This window comes from Ranitomeya imitator, chromosome 1 (assembly GCF_032444005.1).
Source record: "Ranitomeya imitator isolate aRanImi1 chromosome 1, aRanImi1.pri, whole genome shotgun sequence".
NCBI lineage: Eukaryota > Metazoa > Chordata > Amphibia > Anura > Dendrobatidae > Ranitomeya > Ranitomeya imitator.
In genome coordinates this window covers 439,517,253-439,536,513 of record NC_091282.1, presented here as the reverse complement: position 1 = coordinate 439,536,513, position 19,261 = coordinate 439,517,253, and positions in this window count along the sequence as shown.

The following is a 19,261-nucleotide window of genomic DNA, read 5'->3' as shown; positions in this document are numbered from 1 at the left end:
TTTATTATGTCTTTACAAATATAAATATGTCAGTTGTTTATTTATAATATTGTAATAAATAATGGTTAGTATTTTGTATGATTTTTGTTTGGTGTATATATGAATTTTTAGTTTTGTTGTGCGTATGGTGCGGTATAAATATGATTTTTTATTTTCATATATCTATAATTATTATATTTCATTCTTATTATGTCCTTACAAGTATAATCATGTTAGTTATTGTAATAACCACAATGGCTAATATTTTGTGTGATCTCCGTCTGATTATATATTCTAATATATCTGATTATGGTTCTATCTCATGCCCTCTTTCCAAATGGCTGCGGAGACGCTGCGCGCCGATGTGCGCGTGCGCCGCTCCCGTCCTGCGGCTGGAGTCCCGGAGTGTGTGTTACTGACGGTGTCAGGTGACGCCCTCGGTGACGCACTTCCGGACTCTGGTCGCGGTGATGGCGGCGATCGCGCATGGCATCTCGGCGCCACATAACTATGGCGTTTCTTAATTATTTACATCTTGCAGCTGTGAGTTTGCTATATAAGAAGCCCTCCTGCCCCACTCACATCACTCCCTGACGAAGCGGTGAGCGAAACGTGCGTTGGAGTGGTGTGTGCGGGGCAGTGGCATCCCTATACTGGTTGGTATATTGCACTGCACTTTATCTGAGATTTAATTGGGCAGCATGTGGTATTTGTAGTACAACCACACTTTGGTGTTTGATTTTTTATATCGATTATTTTTTATATCGATTATTTGTTTTTCTCACACTTATTAATTATATTTATTATGATTTGCATATAACTTATAATACTTTTTGCACTATTAAGCACTTTATTTTTTCAGTGTTATGCATATGATATATATATAAATTTCATCAAAAATCTTTTTTCACAAATATCACATTTTTCACATAATTTGAATCTATTTTGCTGCAGGTTAAATTATATTTACACTTATAATATAATTTTTATTTTTTATTTTTTATATGTGCTCTGTGCCAATCGGTTTGGGCTTGCCCTGTCCTGCACACACAGGGGTTATGTAATAATTAAAATATCAAATCCCCAACAAAATTTCGTTTTTTTTGTGCTAGATATATATATGCATATATGGATTTTATGTTTTTTATAATTATTTGTTTTTAATAAAGATTTCCAAATATATATGTTTTTGATGATATTATTGTGATTTTTATTGAATAAAAATATTTTTATGGAATAATGTTTGGTCTGATAAAAAGTTTTTTTAAGAGGTGTATGATATATTGTGCGCCTTAGGGTCTGTGATTTGTTGAAGGACTGTTGAACTGTAAATTGCCACCAAAACCACCGCCATTATAGCACCATGTGGTATGCAGGAGGAGAAGGGCGTGTTGTCGTGGGCGGCACCTGGAGAAACGGCGTGAGAGCTATGACCGCCCCTCACCAATACTACTGTGTGAGAGATGTATGCCCATCAGCGAGTGAGGTCTGCCTCCTAGTCTGGGATGGCGGGAAGAAGAGAAAGAACTGCCCACGAAGGTAGGCGTGGTGGAATGAAACCGCGGGAAAATGGACTGAGGAAGAAGTACCGGAAAGCAACATATCGGAGGGAGGTGAATGAGCACCGGATCGTGGGGTGGAGCAGGAGGACTCCCCCAGCCAGGACCTGCAGGACCCATACACGTCACCGAAGCTAGATCTGGACCTCCTGCGGAGAGAGGTAGAAAAACTTACCCAGCAGCTCGTGCGGATGCAACTGGAAGCTGTGGCCGGGTGGAAGGAGGTCTTCATCGGGAGCCTTACCGGATGACCGTTGGCAGCATCGTCTGGCCCGGAGCAGGAAAGAAGATCCGGCGTTCCAGAAGAAAAGGTAAGGAGCATGATCCTGACCCCGGTGGTGGAAGACCCGACAGCTAGGTCCGAGTCACCACCACCGATGTACATCCCCGACCAGGGTTTTGGGTCCCTCGGTGAAATGTCACCGTACACCAAGGGTACCCCGACCTCAAGTCCCGCAGCAACCCCTGCGCTAGATGACACACTCGTGGGCCTCTTACCAACCCCACCTATTCCAAGACCGGGACCAGGGAGTTGGTAGCTCAGATCAGTTGGTAGCTCCGCTAATTCCAACCAGTGAGCCCCAGGCTAGCTATCAGGAACCCATGATGCTCGCAGAGGGACCCGCGGAGGAGGAAATGATCGCGCTCCAAGGGGAAGTCCCCATTATAACATGGCGGAAGCATTGTAGATGGCGAGAGGAGAAAGAGAGACAACAATCCCTGGCCCAGCAGGCAGAGAATGAGAAAAGGAATATGCAGGCCAAAGCCCAGACCCCAGATGTTGGACTAAAACCATTTTAGTCACCTGTTGTGACATTTCCAGAAAGCTTTTCCCGGTCAGGGAGTAGCAGCCGTCCAGAGCTACCCTGGCAAAGGAGATAAACAGTTTTTGCTTGCAAGTTTGAATATGACTGAAGAGAGTTAAGTTAACCTTGCTGGGTTATGTCCTTGTTGTTCCAGTTTAAAGAACTGCAAAATCATGAACTAAGCATGATCAAAACTTTCCTGTACATAGTTGGCAACTCCTTAGGTGCTTCCTACTGGTTTTACCTAGAACCCATGAAGAAACTGTTGCTAATGTTTGCCTTAAAAGTTGATTTGTTTTACAATGACCCGAAGAAAAACCGTCTGGCGAGGCTGAAGACCAGGTCAGGATACTATGCCTTGCAGCCCACCCCAGTCCTACGTTGTTGTTTTATGACGGGTCTGCCACATCGTTGCTGCTGTTTTAATGTTATTAAATGACTTGAGTATTAATTGCCCATTTAAATGCACAACCTCAGAGTGAGAGAACGTTAAAACTTGTTGCACTTTAAGGAAGTGATTATTGCTATTATAAGAAGTGAGCTAGTATAATAGATGTCAGATGGTTAAAATATGCAGATAGTGTTGATAATTATAGTGAGAGTTTGAAAATTGGAAGTAAAGCTGAAGTTTTTGCACTTTGATTGAAGAGAGTCCTAAAGATAGTATACCCGTGAAGGGTAGTAGCCGTTTTACAGTATGTTATAGTGAAGTTTTAAATTTTTGGAAAAAAGTTATTTTCTACCATGTAAATATGTTCCTGTAACGTTTAAGAATTAATTACCTATCATAAAGGGAAGCCAACGTTTACATCTGTTAACCTGTTTGTATGCATTTTTACATTTTTATATGTTTTTTATTTCACCTGTTACTGTTGTTTTTCTTTTCCCAGTCCAGATTTAACAGGGAGGGATGTGACACCCCAGGTTCCTGGTTGTCACAGTGGGATTGCTTTCCTCACGGGGATAGTGATGTCACGCTTGGAAGCGAGGGAAGATCTTCTTTATCAGGTACACAAACATGCAACATGTTCACACTCCAGGCCAGAAGGTGGAGCTCTGATCCAGCTTAAGGGTGGCTCCCCTATATATATTCTGGTCTGGAGGGAAAGAGAGTTCAGTTCAGTCAGTGAGTGCCAGACAGAAGACTGGAGCAGTCTGAGTCAGAACGGATGAGAGAGGGGCTGTGCAGCCACGAAAGTGCTTCAGCTCCTGAAGGAAAGAGATAAAACAGAAAGCGGAACAATTTGTAGAGAACGTGTTGGAGAAGTGAAGCGCAGGAGAGTGAGACCTGGGGAGAATAGCTGCGATTGGGCTACCTCCTTACAGAGCGCAGAGATGGGTAGCCGGAAGACCAAGATTGTGAGAGACTCCAAGACTTACAGCAGAAACTGGCAGGACAGCTGGACTACACGTCACCTGTCCGCCCTAACACCTGGGAGGTTATACTACAAGAAAAAAAGAGAATTTCAGAACATATAGCTAATATAAATAACAATAATTTAGGCTATTCTGGAGCCACTAAACATTTCATTTCTGTGCACAAGGCAGATTTATCAAACTTCTCATTTTTCGGCATAGAAATAGTTAATCAGTCACCAAGAGGTGGTGACTGGAAGAAACAATTAGCACTGTGGGAAGCCTTTTGGATTTTGACATTAGACACCAAACATCCACACGGCATGAATTGTAGGAATGATCTTTTTTATATCTATTAAACTGAAAGTCATCTATTAAAACTATGTGGCGACATAAATTTCAAATTTATGCAATTTTGATATGCTTTGAAAAGAGACATTTATGCTATGTGTGTCCAGCTGTTGTTTTTCCAATGTCATTATTTGCTATGCTTGTGATTGGCTCCTTGCTATATATATACCTGCCCATTTATTTTGAATAAGATCCTATGACTAAGGGCACCATGGTGCGCCAGAAACACTTCAGGCAGAGAGTCTCTTTCTCTGTTTTTTAAAATTGTTTTTTAAAATGTTCAAATAAAATTGAAATTTTACTCAAACTGGATGGACGTGCTGGAAACTCCCTTCCTTCTTCCTTTATTCAAAACCCCTTTAACCCCTTAGCGACCGCCGATACGCCTTTTAACGGCGGCCGCTAAGGGTACTTAAACCACAGCGCCGTTAATTAACGGCGCTGTGGAAAAAGTCCATAGCGCCCCCCAGAGGCCGATTTTCTCCGGGGTCTCGGCTGCCGAGGGTAGCCGAGACCCCAGAGAACATGATTCGGGGGGTTTTTAACCCACCCCGCATTTGCGATCGCCGGTAATTAACCGTTTACCGGCGATCGCAAAAAAAAAAAAGCGATCTCTTTTTAATTTCTCTACCCTCCGATGTGATCGCACATCGGAGGACAGAGAAAAGGGGTCCCAGGTGGCCCCCCAATACTCACCTAGCTCCCCCGATGCTCCTCGTGTCTCCCGGTGGGCGCCGCCATCTTCAAAATGGCGGGCGCATGCGCAGTGCGCCCGCCGGCCGGCACCGGGAGAATCTTTGGGGTCTCGGCTGCCCTGTTTTGCGATCGCCGGTAATTAACTGTTTACCGGCGACAGCAAAAAAAAAAAAAGGTAAAGTGTAATTCTCTGTCCTCTGATGTGATCGCACATCAGAGGACAGAGAAATAGGGGGATTCGGGGACCCTAGCATACTCACCTAGGTCCCTGGATCCTCTTGCTGCTCCTCCTGGCCGCCGGCAGCAGAACATGGCGGACGCATGCCCAGTGCACCCGTCATCTGTCTCCATCTGCCAGCCGGCAGGAGAACAGCAGTTGGGGCTAAAATTAGGGTTAGGGGTAGGGTTAGGGGTAGGGGTAGGGTTAGGGGTAGGGTTAGGGTTAGGGTTAGGGTTAGGGGTAAGGTTAGGGGTAGGGCTAGGGTTAGGGCTAGGGTTGGGGCTAAATTTAGGGTTAGGGTTGGGGCTAAATTTAGGGTTAGGGTTGGGGCTAAACTTAGGGTTAGGCTTCTTTCACACTTACGTCGGTACGGGGCCGTCGCAATGCGTCGGCCCGACATACCGACGCACGTTGTGAAAATTGTGCACAACGTGGGCAGCAGCTGTAGTTTTTCCACACATCCGCTGCCCAATCTATGTCCTGGGGAGGAGGGGGCGGAGTTACGGCCACGCATGCGCGGTCAGAAATGGCGGATGCGACGTACAAAAAACGTTTCATTGAACGTTTTTTTGTGCCAAAGCTCCGCCAAAACACAACTGATCCAGTGCACGACGGACGCGACGTGTGGCCATCCATCACGATCCGTCGGCAATACAAGTCTATGGGCAAAAAACGCATCCTGCGGGCACATTTGCAGGATCCGTTTCTTGTCCAAAACGACGGATTGCGACGGAATGCCAAACGACGCAAGTGTGAAAGTAGCCTTAGGGTTAGGGTTGGGGCTAAAGTTAGGCCTAGGGTTGGGGCTAAAGTTAGGGTTAGAGCTGGGATTAGGGTTAGGGTTTGGATTAGGGTTGGTATTAGGGTTAGGGTTGGCATTAGGGTTACGCTTGGGATTAGGGTTAGGTTTGGGATTAGGGTTAAGGTTAGGGTTGTGATTAGGGGTGTATTGGGATTAGGGTTAGGTTTGAGGTTAGGGTTGAGATTAGGATTAGGGGTGTGTTGGATTTAGGGTTTTGATTAGGGTTATGGTTAGGGTTGACATTAGGGTTGTTTTGGGGTAAGGGTTGTGATTATGGTTAGGGTTAGTGATTAGGATTATGGATCAGGTTGGGATTAGGGTTAGGGGTGTGTTGGGGTTAGGGTTGGAGCTAGAATTGGGGGGTTTCCACTGTTTAGGTACATCAGGGGGTCTCCAAACACGACAGCCAATTTTGCGCTCAAAAAGTCAAATGGTGCTCCCTCCCTTCTGAGCTCTGCCGTGCGCCCAAACAGTGGGTTACCCCCACATATGGGGCATCAGCGTACTCGGGATAAATTGGACAACAACTTCTGGGGTCCAATTTCTCTTGTTACCCTTGTGAAAATAAAAACTTGGGGGCTACAATATCTTTTTTGTGAAAAAAAATATATTTTTTATTTTCACGACTCTGCATTCTAAACTTCTGTGAAGCACTTGGGCATTCAAAGTTCTCACCACACATCTAGATAAGTTCCTTGGGGGGTCTAGTTTCCAAAATGGGGTCACTTGTGGGGGTTACTACAGTTTAGGTACATCAGGGGCTCTGCAATCGCAACATAATGCCCACAGACCATTCTATCAAAGTCTGCATTCCAAAACGGCGCTCCTTCCCTTCCGAGCTCTGCCGTGCGCCCAAACAGTGGTTTACCCCCACATATGGTGCATCAGCGTACTCGGGATAAATTGGACAACAACTCTTGCAGTCCAATTTCTCCTGTTACCCTTGTGAAAATAAAAACTTGGGGGCTACAATATCTTTTTTGTGGAAAAAAAAATATTTTTTATTTTCACGACTCTGCATTCTAAACTTCTGTGAAGCACTTGGGCATTCAAAGTTCTCACCACACATCTAGGTAAGTTCCTTGGGGGGTCTAGTTTCCAAAATGGGGTCACTTGTGGAGGGTTTCTACTGGTTAGGTACATCAGGGGCTCTGCAAACGCAACATAATACCCGCAGACCATTCTATCAAAGTCTGCAGTCCAAAACGGCGCTCCTTCCTTCCGAGCTCTGCCGTGCGCCCAAACAGTGGTTTACCCCCACATATGGGGTACCAGCATACTCAGGACAAATTGGACAACTTTTGGGGTCCAATTTCTCTTGTTACCCTTGTGAAAATAAAAATTTGGTGGCTAAAAAATCTTTTTTGTGGAAAAAAAAATATTTTTTATTTTCACGGCTCTGCATTATAAACTCCTGTGAAGCACTTGGGCATTCAAGGTTCTCACCACACATCTAGATAAGTTCCATGGGGGGTCTAGTTTCCAAAATGGGGTCACTTGTGGGGGATTTCTACTGTTTAGGCACATCAGGGGCTCTCCAAACGCGACATGGCGTCCGATCTCAATTCCAGCCAATTCTACATTGAAAAAGTAAAACGGCACTCTTTCTCTTCCAAGCTCTGCGGTGCGCCCAAACAGTGGTTTACCCCCACATATTGGGTATCGACGTACTCAGGAGAAATTGCACAACAACTTTAGTGGTCTAATTTCTCCTGTTACCCTTGTGAAAATAAAAATTTGTGGGCAAAAAGATCATTTTTGTAGAAAAAATGCAATTTTTTTTTTTCACGGCTCTACGTTATAAACTTCTGTGAAGCACATGGGGGTTCAAAGTTCTCGCCACACATCTAGATAAGTTCCTTAAGAGGTCTAGTTTCCAAAATGGTGTCACTTGTGGGGGTTTCCACTGTTTAGGCACATCAGGGGCTCTCCAAACGCGACATGGCGTCCAATCTCAATTCCAGCCAATTCTACATTGAAAAAGTAAAACGGCACTCCTTCTCTTCCAAGCTCTGCGGTGCGCCCTAACAGTTGTTTACCCCCACATATTGGGTATCAGCGTACTCAGGAGAAATTGCACAACAACTTTTGTGGTCTAATTTCTCCTGTTACCCTTGTGAAAATAAGAATTTGTGGGTGAAAAATCATTTTTGTGTAAACAAAAGCGATTTTTTATTTTCACGGCTCTACGTTATAAACTTCTGTGAAGCACTTGGGGGTTCAAAGTGCTCACCACACATCTAGATAAGTTCCTTAAGGGGTTTAGTTTCCAAAATGGTGTCACTTGTGGGGAGTTTCCACTGTTTAGGTACATCAGGGGCTCTCTAAATGTGACATGGTGTCCGATCTCAATTCCAGCCAATTCTGCATTGAAAAAGTCAAACGGCGCTCCTTCACTTCTAAGTTCTGCGGTGCACCCTAACAGTGGTTTACCCCCACATATGGGGTATTGGCGTATTCAGGAGAAATTGCATAACAAAATTTATGGTTACATTTCTGTTTTTACACTTGTGAAAATAAAAAAAATGGTTCTGAATTAAGATGTTTGCAAAAAAAAGTTAAATGTTCATTTTTTCCTTCCACATTGTTTCAGTTCCTGTGAAGCACGTAAAGGGTTAATAAACTTCTTGAATGTGGTTTTGAGAACCTTGAGGGGTGTAGTTTTTAGAATGGTGTCACACTTCATTATTTTCTATCATATAGACCCCTCAAAATGACTTCAAATGTGATGTGGTCCCTAAAAAAAATGGTGTTGTAAAAATGAGAAATTGCTGGTCAACTTTTAACCCTTATAACTCCCTAACAAAAAAAAATTTTGTTTCCAAAATTGTGCTGATGTAAAGTAGACATGTGGGAAATGTTATTTATTAACTATTTTTCATGACATATCTCTCTGATTTAAGGGCATAAAAATACAAAGTTTGAAAATTGCAAAATTTTAAAAATTTTCGCCATATTTCCGTTTTTTTCATAAATAATCGCAAGTAATATCGAAGAAATGTTACCACTAACATGAAGTACAATATGTCACGAAAAAACAATCTCAGAATCAGCGGGATCCGTTGAAGCGTTCCAGAGTTATAACCTCATAAAGTGACAGTGGTCAGAATTGCAAAAATTGGCCTGGTCATTAAGTACCAAATTGGCTCTGTCACTAAGGGGTTAAAGACATTGCCTTGTACATGGGTGCCCAGGGCCACGGATCTGGTTGCCGCTGTGACACATCCCTTTAAGTACCTGCCCCGGTACCGAGTACCCCATGTCCCTGGTGGATGTCTCACCTGTTCAAACTAGCTTAGATGTGCTGGTCTTGTTCTCTATTTGTATTAAACCTTTTTGGACATGTGCACTCCCACTCCCAATAGCCACAGGTGATTTTAAGTAGTTAGCTGGTCCACTCCTGACTAGTGATGAGCGAATATACTCGTTACTCGAGATTTCCCAAGCACGCTCGGGTGTCCTCCGAGTATTTTTTAGTGCTCAGAGATTTAGTTTTCATCACCTCAGCTGAATGATTTACATCTGTTAGCCAGCATAAGTACATGTGGGGGTTGCCTGGTTGCTAGGGAATCCCCACATGTAAACAAGCTGGCTAAGAGACGTAAATCATTCAGCTGAGGTGATGAAAACTAAATCTCCAAGAACTAAAAAATACTTGGAGGACCCCTGAGCGTGCTCGGGAAATCTAGTAACTCGAGTAACGAGTATATTCGCTCATCACTACTCCTGACCCATAAATTTGTAGGTTTTTTTTGCCCAGGAAAGGTGACAAAACACGACAGGGACTCAATTATGAAGGACGCATTGACATGGCAATTGGGCTCACATATATTGGCCAATTTATGCGCAAAGTACCTTGATTTTTTCATAGCAATTTTTGCAGATAAATATTTAATGCGTACATTATATAGCGCTTTTTTCCTATTTTCTATGGCAGTAATGCATTTTCAATGTTCAAGAGTAATCATTCTTGGTAAATAATGGTGCAACCTTTATCGTTTTTCAACTTATATTTTTTTTTGGTTGGCGTCTGTTCACACTAGCTTGGATGTGCTGGTCTTGTTCTCTATTTGTATTAAACCTTTTTGGACATGTGCACTCTGTTAAATATTAATTATTAATTGAATTATTCTTATACTGAATTCTGTACTGAGCACATTGTCTCTCGCTGACATTACAGAAGCTATTTCTGTATATGTAGCTCAGAGTATAAGTCAACACCATATAGAGGGAACACGTGGTCTGTGGGACATATAAATAACGTCTCTTAGGAGGGTGTGGGGCTTGTCACGTGGGAGCTGTCACCTCCTGCCTTTACCATCATTCTCCATGGACGTCAGACAAGTCACACAAGGAAGGAACAGCTGATAGCCATGATTCTACTCTATGAAAGGAAGATGACTTCTCCATCTCAGAAACGATGAGGAACAAGCGCTGGTATTTACAAATGGACAATCTGTTCGTAACTATTTAATCTATTTTTATGTTTTGCTGCAATGTGGTTTTTCTGTGGACAATTCAATAAACCACCACATTTTTTATGAAAATATCATGGCAATTTTTTTTTTAAGAGTAACGCACCTGGTAAAAAGTCTTGATTAAATAAATGTGCGAAATAAGCATATTTAACACACTCCCACTCCCAAAAGCCACAGTGGATTTTAAGTAGTTAGCTGGTCCACTCCTGACCCATAAATTGTAGTCTTTTTTGCCCAGGAGAGGTGACAAAACAGGACAAGGACCCAATTACGAAGGATGCCTTGACATGGCAATTGGGCTCACATATATTGGCCAATTTATGCGCGAAGTACTTTCCTTTTTTCATGGCAATTTTTGCAGATAAATATTTCATGCATACATTACATAGCGCTTTTTTTCTATTTTCCATGGCAGTAATGCATTTTCAATGTTCTAGACTAATCATTCTTGGTAAATAAGGGTGCAACTTTTATCATTTTTCAACTTAGATTTTTTTTGGTTGGCACCTGATCACACTAGCTTGGATGTGCTGGTCTTCTTCTCTATTTGTATTGTCCTTCAATTCAGTCCTGAAATTCATAACCTGACTTTCATCAAAATGCTGAGCTTTAATTCCAGGTCCTTAATAAGTGTCTTGGTGGTTGCAAAAAGATGTTTATCATGCTCAAGGAGCATGTTGATTAATATGTTGGAACATCACATCACACTGTCCCCCATGCTGCTCCCTCTCTATACTGCCCTCGACACTACTCAGTCTCTACAGTGGGGGAAATAAGTATTTGATCCTTTGCTGTTTTTGTAAGTTTGCCCACTGACAAAGACATGAGCAGTCTATAATTTTAAGGGTACGTTAATTTTAACATTGAGAAATAGAATATCAAAAATAAATTCTAGAAAACCACATTGTATAAATTCAATAAAAGTATTTGCATTTTGCAGTGAGAAGCAAGTATTTGATCCCCTACCAACCATTAAGAGCTCTGGCTCCTACAGACCAGTAAGACGCTCCTAACCAACTCATTACCTGCATTAAAGACAGCTGTCTTGCATATTCACCTTTATAAAAGACTCCTTTTTACAGACTCAAGAAATCAGTCAGACTCTAACCTCTACAACATGGGTAAGACCAAAGAGCTTTATAAGAATGTCAGGGACAAGATCAAAGACCTGCACAAAGCTGGAATGAGCTAAAAAAAAACATAAGTAAGTAAGACGCTGGGTTAGAAGGAGACAACTGTTGGTGCAATAGTAAGAAAATGGAAGAAACACAAAATGACTGTCAATCGACATTGATCTGGGACACCATGCAAAATCTCACCTCGTGGGGTATCCTGGATCATGAGGAAGGTGAAAGATCAGTGTTACGGATCTACAACACAGGATTAAGGTAGAAGGGGGAAAACTGACCCTGCACTATGACTAGGCTGAAACCCTACGATGGAGTGAGCGACCCATTCCTTGCGAATAGCCTCACCAACGATCCTAGGTTAATCTCAAGCGAAGACCTATAGATAAGGGGAAGGGGGTTCCCTAAAAGAACTAAGGGCTGGGTAAAAAAACAGGTTACCTCCTAATAGAAAACAAAGAGAAGGCTGCAGAAACCAATAGAAAACAGAAACTAAGGCTAGCAGAACCAGAGGTACCAGCACTGCACAAATAAGGGTGGTTTCACACTTGCGTTTTTGTCTGCAGCGTTTTTTTTCAAAAAAACGCATGCGTTTTTTTCCCCTATCTTTAACATTGAAAACGCATGCGTTTTTTTGTGTACGCGTTTGGTCGCGTTTTTTGACGCATGCGTTTTTTTACTGCATGCGTTCATTTTCTGAAATGCTACTTGTAGTATTTTTAGAAGCGTTTTTTGGACCAAAAAAAAACGCATGCGTTTTCATGCGTTTTTTTGGGGTCAAAAAATACATTGGAGTCAATGGGGACGCATGCGTTTTTTGGTGCATGCGTTTTTTGCGGTAAAAAACGCATGCGTTTTTTTATTAAAAAACCAGAAAACACACTGATATGCCACCCCCCAACATAAAGGTGATAAAGGGAACCTAACCCTACCCCTAACCCTACCCCTAACCCTAAACCTACCCCTAACCCTACCCCTAATCCCTTTATGGTTAGGGTTAGGGGTAGGGTTAGGGTTAGGGGTAGGGTTAGGGTTAGGATCCCTTAGGGTTAGGGTTAGGGGTAGGGTTAGGGTTAGGGGTAGGGTTAGGGTTAGGATCCCTTGGGGTTAGGGTTAGGGTTAGGATCCCTTAGGGTTAGGGGTAGGGTTAGGGGTAGGATCCCTTTAGGGTTAGGGTTAGGGTTATGATCCCTACCCCTAACCCTAACCCTAACTGTTTCTGTTTATAGTGGGTTTTTTACTTTTTTTTGATGATTGGCAGCTGTCACACATTTCTCAGCATGCATTTAAAAAACGCAAATGTAAAAACGCATGTAAACGCGTCAAAACGCCGCGTTTTTTTTACCACATGCAAAAACGCATGCGTCAAAAAAACGCAGCGTTTACATGCGTTTTTTCACCATGCGTTTTTTTGCGTTTTTTACCGCAAAAACGCACCCCAAAAAACGCCAATGTGAAACCAGCCTAACACACACAGAAGACAAAGCAAAGCACCAAGCTAGAGCTCAAGAAAATAAACACTGTTGTCCAGCAATGACTGGGAGGCAGGTTCCGGTTAATAAAGAGTGAAACAAACACCTGACCCAAGACAAACCCAGCACCAGAGGAAAAAAACAGCAGCCAGAACTCCACAAGAAAATGGTGGATAGTCACAAACTAAACAGATTCTAACAATCAGCCTAAAACTAAACTACATGGGGAACTTGTTCATGATCTCCAGCTGGGACCAAAGTCACCAAGAAAACCATCGGTAATACATTACGCCATAAAGGTTTAAAATCCTGCAGTGCCTGCAAGGTCCCACTGCTCAAGAAGGCACATGTGTAGGCCCATCAGAAGTTTGCCAATGAACACCTGGATGATTCTGTGAGTGATTGGGAGAAGGTGCTGTGGTCAGATGAGACAAAAGTTGAACTCTTTGGCATTAACTCCACTCGCCGTGTTTGGAGGAAGAGAAATGCTGCCTATGACCCAAAGAACACTGCCCCCACTGTCAAGCATGGAGGTGGAAACATTATGTTTTGGGGATGTTTCTGCTAAGGGCACAGGACTACTTCACCGCATCAATGGGAGAATGGAAGGAGCTATGTCCAGTAAAATACAGAGTAACAACCTCCTTCCGTCTGCCAGGACATTAAAAATGGGTCGTGGATGGGTCTTCCAACAAAACAATGACCCAAAACATACAGCCAAGTCAACAAAGGAGTGGCCCAAAAAGAAGCACATTAAGGTCATGGAGTGGCCTAGCCAGTCTCCAAACCTTAATTCATAGAAATCTTATGGAAGGAGTTGAAGCTTCGAGTTGCCAAGTGACAGCCTCAAAATCTTATTGATTTAGAGATGATCTGCAAAGAGGAGTGGACCAAAAGTTCTCCTGACATGTGCGCAAACCTCATAATCAACTACAAAAAAACTTCTAACTGTTGTGCTTGCCAACAAAGGTTTTGCCACCAAGTATTAAGGGTATGTGCACACGATGCAGATTTGGCTGCGGATCCGCAGCAGTTTTCCATCCGGGGTACAGTACCATGTTAACCTATGGAAAACCAAATCCGCAGTGCACATGCTGCAGAAAATTCCGTGCAGAAATGCAGCGGTTTATTTTCTGCAGCATGTCAATTCTTTGTGTGGATTATGCAGCGTTTTACACCTATTCCATAATAAGAATCCACAGGTGTACAAACGCAGGGGAAATCCACACAAAATCTCCATAAAATTCGCAGAAACCCCGAAGGTAAAACGCAGGCCAGTTTAGCTGCGGATTCTGCAGAATCAGAGTGGAAAAAAAAAATCCACAATGGAATCCGCAACGTGTGCACATATCCTAAGTTTTGTTTGCCAGAGGGACCAAATACTTATTTCTCACTGCAAAATGCAAATTCATTTATATAATTTGTACAATGTCATTTTCTGGATTTTATTATTGATATTCTATTTCTCACTGTTAAAATGAACCTACCCTTAAAATTATAGACTGTTCATGTCTTTGTCAGTGGACAAACTTACAAAATCAGCAAGGGATCAAATACTTATTTGCCCCATTGTATATTGTATAACTGCACACTTTTCTTCCTCCATACTATCACTCACACATTTCTCCCCCATACTGTCCCCTCACATTCACCCCCTCACATATTAATCTCAACTACTGGCCTCACACACAGTGTCGGACTGGGTTGCCAAGGACCCACCAGTAACATTGACTTTGGGGGGGGGGCACTTTTCACCTACACACAAATATTACACTACCCTCATTCACAAATTTACCTATGTTTCTGTATAATAAAAAAAAACTGGGTAGTTTGGTTAATGAGTGATGAGATACTGCTTTTTTCTGTAGAGTGAATCAAGTGAATTATGCCAAGTACTGCACATACAGTGTATTTGGGAGCTCAGATTTGCATAGGGGCCCACCAGGGGATTGCCCTGTTACCCTATGGGCCAGTCCGAGCCTACCCATACACATTATTTTGCCACCCTCCTCATACTGGCTTCTCCCACATTCCCACTTTCCAATACTGTCCCCTCATAGTTTCCCCAACCCACCCCATAATGTCTCCTCACACATTCTCCTTCTCCCCATACTGTCTCCTCACACATCTCTCACCTCCCTTGAAATACTGTCTGCTCTCACAATCCCCTGCCTCGTCATACTGACTCCTCACACATTCTATCCCTTCCCCATTCTGTCTCCTCATACATTTCACCCCTCCCTCCCGTCTCATCTCACACTTCTTCCTCCCTCTTTCTCCTCACAATTTTCCCCCTTACCTCCTTATACTATCTCATAACACATTTACCCCTCCCTTCCCATACTTTCTCCTCACTTATTTCTCCCTCCCATACTGCCTACTCAAACTCCTTTGGTGTCTTCAGCTCCATAGGAAAGTTTACTATACCCATGTTATCTGCATAAGAGAGTGACGTCAGCAGCGTGATCGGCAGACTTGATCACTCTACTGACGTTGCCTTGACCCTGAAGGGCCGGCACTCAAAGCTGCAATTGTACTCATATATTTCAGACGTGAGTACAATTAAATTCAAGGAGCTGGCAATTTATAATTTCTCAGTAACAGATGTCAGTTTTAAAGCAAGCTCAGAGAGACATCAAATCCCACTTGGGGGCAGGAAACCATTTTCGTTTTGCTACTTGTTATTGTGTTTTCAATATGGGTTAGTTAATTTTAAATTTTGGTAGAAATTACTTGAGGATGCAGTGATACCAAATGTTTGTTTTTATCTATTTTTTCTTTATTTTTAATGGGGGAAAAGGTGATGATTTTAAATTCCTTAATGACCAGAGGTATTTTTGTTTTTGCATTTTCATTTTTTGCTCCCCATCTTCCGAGAGCCATAACTTTTTTATTTTTTGGTCAAAATGGCCATGTGAGGGGTTGTTTTTTAAGGAACGAGCTGTACTTTGAACTTTGTACTTTGAAAAGCACCATTTTCCTATACTCGTAGCATCTCCATTTTTCGTGATCCCAGGTTGGGAGTGGGCTTAATTTTTGCGTGCCAAGCTGACATTTTTAATTATACCATTTTGGTGCAGACATAATCTTTTGATCACCAGTTATTGCATTTCAATGCATTGTTGCGGCGACCAAAATAACATGATTCTGGCATTTTAACTTTTTTTTCTAGCTACACCGTTTATCAATCAGGTTAATCCTTTTTTTCATTGCTTGATCGGGCGATTCTGAATGTGGCGATACCAAATATGTGTATGTTTGATTTTCTTCATTGCTTTATTTGGAATGGGGCGAAAGGGGGGTGACTTGAACTTTTTTTTTATTTAGTTTTTTTTATATTTTTTAAAACTTTTTTTACTTTTAGCATGCTTTAATAGTCTTCATGGGAGACTAGAAGCTGCCACAATCTGATCGGCTCTGCTACATAGAGGCAATGATCAGATCGCCTCTATGTAACAGAAATGCTCACTAGATATGAGCGCCAACCACTGGGTGGCACTCATAGCAATCCAGCAGTGACAACCTTAGAGATCTCCAGGAGATCTCTGGTTGTCATGTCAACAAACCAGTGACCCGCGATCACGTGATGGGGGTCACTGGTGGGTGGATTTCCGACCCGATAGCTGGAAGCGCAAGTTAAATGCTGCTGCAAGCATTTGACAGCGGCAATTAAGGGGTTAATAGCCGCGGGTGTATCGCAATTCCACCCGTGGCTATTCTGGGCACATGTTAGGTGTTCAAAACAGCTGACATGCACTGGGAAAAATGTGGGCTCACCACCGTAGTCCACGTCAAAGGGAGGGAGTCCGATGTGGGCGACTATTATGCCCAAAATTGGAAAGGGGTTAATTTTTATATATATTTTTTATTTTAAACTATTTTTTATCTCCCTTTGGGGATTCAAGCTTATGGTCATTTGATTACTTGTACTATAAGTGCTTCTTGCAAAATTAGAATATCATCAAAAAGTTAATTTATTTCAGTTCTTCAATACAAAAAGTGAAACTCCTATATCATATAGAGTCATTACAAACAGAGTGATCTATTTCAAGGGTTTATTTCTGTTAATGTTGATGATTATGGCTTACAGCCAATGAAAACCCAAAAGTCATTATCTCAGTAAATTACACTGTGTGCAGAATTATTAGGCAAGTTGTATTTTAGAGGATTATTTTTATTATTGATCAACAACTATGTTCTCAATCAACCCAAATGACTCATAAATATCAAAGCTTAATATTTTTGGAAGTTGGAGTGGGTTTTTTTTTAGATTTGGCTATCTTAGGAGCATATCTGTTTGTGCAGGTAACTATTACTGTGCAGAATTATTAGGCAACTTAATAAAAACTAAATATATTCCCATCTCACTTGTTTATTTTCACCAGGTAAACCAATATAACTGCACAAAATTTAGAAATAAATATTTTTGACATGCAAAAACGAAACCCCCCAAAATTTGTGACCAATATAGCCACCTTTCTTTATGATGACACTCAACAGCCTTCCATCCATAGATTATGTCAGTTGGTTGATCTGTTTATGATCAACATTGCGTGCAGCAGCCACCACAGCCTCCCAGACACTGTTCCGAGAGGTGTACTGTTTTTCCTCCCTGTAGATCTCACATTTCATTGTTTTTTCTTCTTTGAGACCTTTAGTGGCCAGCCACGCTGTGGAGTAGTTGGAGGCATGTGATGGAGCATTGTCCTGCATGAAAATCATGTTTTTCTTGAACGATTCCGACTTCTTCATGTACCACTGCTTGAAGAAGTTGTCTTCCAAAAACTGGCAATAGGTCTGGGAGTTGGGCTTCACTCTATCCTCAACCCAAAAAGGTCCCACGAGTTCATCTTTGATGATACCAGCCCATACCAGTTCCCCACCTCCACCTTGCTGGCGTCTGAGTCGGAGTGGAGCTCTATGCCCTTTACTGATCCAGCCTCTGGCCCATCCATCTGGCCCATAAAGAGTCACTATCATTTCAACAGTCCATAAAACCTTTGAAAAGTCAGTCTTAAGATATTTCTTGGCCCAGTCTTGACGTTTTATCTTATGTTTCTTGTTCAAAGGTGGTCGTTTTTCAGCCTTCCTTACCTCGGACATGTCCCTGAGTATTGCACACCTTGTGCTTTTTGTTACTCCAGTAACGTTGCAGCTCTGAAATATGGCAAAACTGGTGGCAAATGGCATCTTGGCAGCTTCATGCTTGATTTTCCTCAATTCATGGGCCTTTTTTGCCCAACACGCTTCTTGCGACCCTGTTGGCTATTTGCCATGAAACACTTGATTGTTCGGTGATCACACTTCAAAAGTTTGGCAATTTCAAGACTGCTGCATCCCTCTGCAAGACGTCTCACAATTTTGGACTTTTCAGAGCCCGTCAAATCTCTCTTCTGGCCCTTTTTGCCAAAGGAAAGGAAGTTGCCTAATAATTAAGCACACCTTATATAGGGTTTTGATGTCATTAGACAACACCCCTCCTCATTACAGAGATGCACATCACCTGATTTACTTAATTGGTAGTTGGCTCTCAAGCCTGAACAGCTTGAAGTAGGACAACATGTATAAAAAGTATAATGTGATCAAAATACAACTTGCCTAATAATTCTGCACACAGTGGTGATACTTTAAAATACCAGCTTGAAAAATTATTTTAAAATCCGGAATGTTGCTCTACTGAAATGTATGTTCAGTAAATGCACTCAACACTTGGTCGGGGATCCTTTTGCATCAGCTACTGCATCAATGCGATGTGGCATGGAGGTGATCAGCCTGTGGCACTGCTGAAGTGTTATGAAAACCCAGGTTGCTTTGATAGCAGCCTTCAGCTCGTCTGCATTGTTGGGTCAGGTGTTTCTCATCTTCCTCTTGACAATACCTCATAGATTCTCTATGGGGTTAAGGTCAGGGAGTTTGCTGGCCAATCCTGCTGGAGAATGAAATTTCAATCTCCAAAAAGGTTGTTGGCAGAAGGAAGCATGAAGTGCTCTAAAATTTCCTGGTGGATGACTGTGCTGAGTTTGGTCTTGATAAAATACAGTGGACCTACACCAGCAGATGACATGGTTTCCTAAATTGTCTCTGATTGTGGAAACCTCACACTAGACCTCAAGCAGCTTGGATTGTGCCTCTCCACTCTTCCTCCAGGCTCTGGGACCTTGATTTCTAAATGAAATGCAAGATGTACTTTCATCTGAAAACAACACCTTGGACCACTGAGCAACAGGTAAGATGCTTCTGGCGTTGTCTATTGGTCATAAGTGACTTGACACAAGGAATACAACACTTGTAGCCCATGTCCTGGATACGTCTGTGTGTGGTGGCTCTTGAAGCAATGACTCCAGCAGCAGTCATCTCCTTGAGAATCTCCCTCAAATTTTTTAATGGCCTTTTCTTAACAATCCTTTTAAGGCGG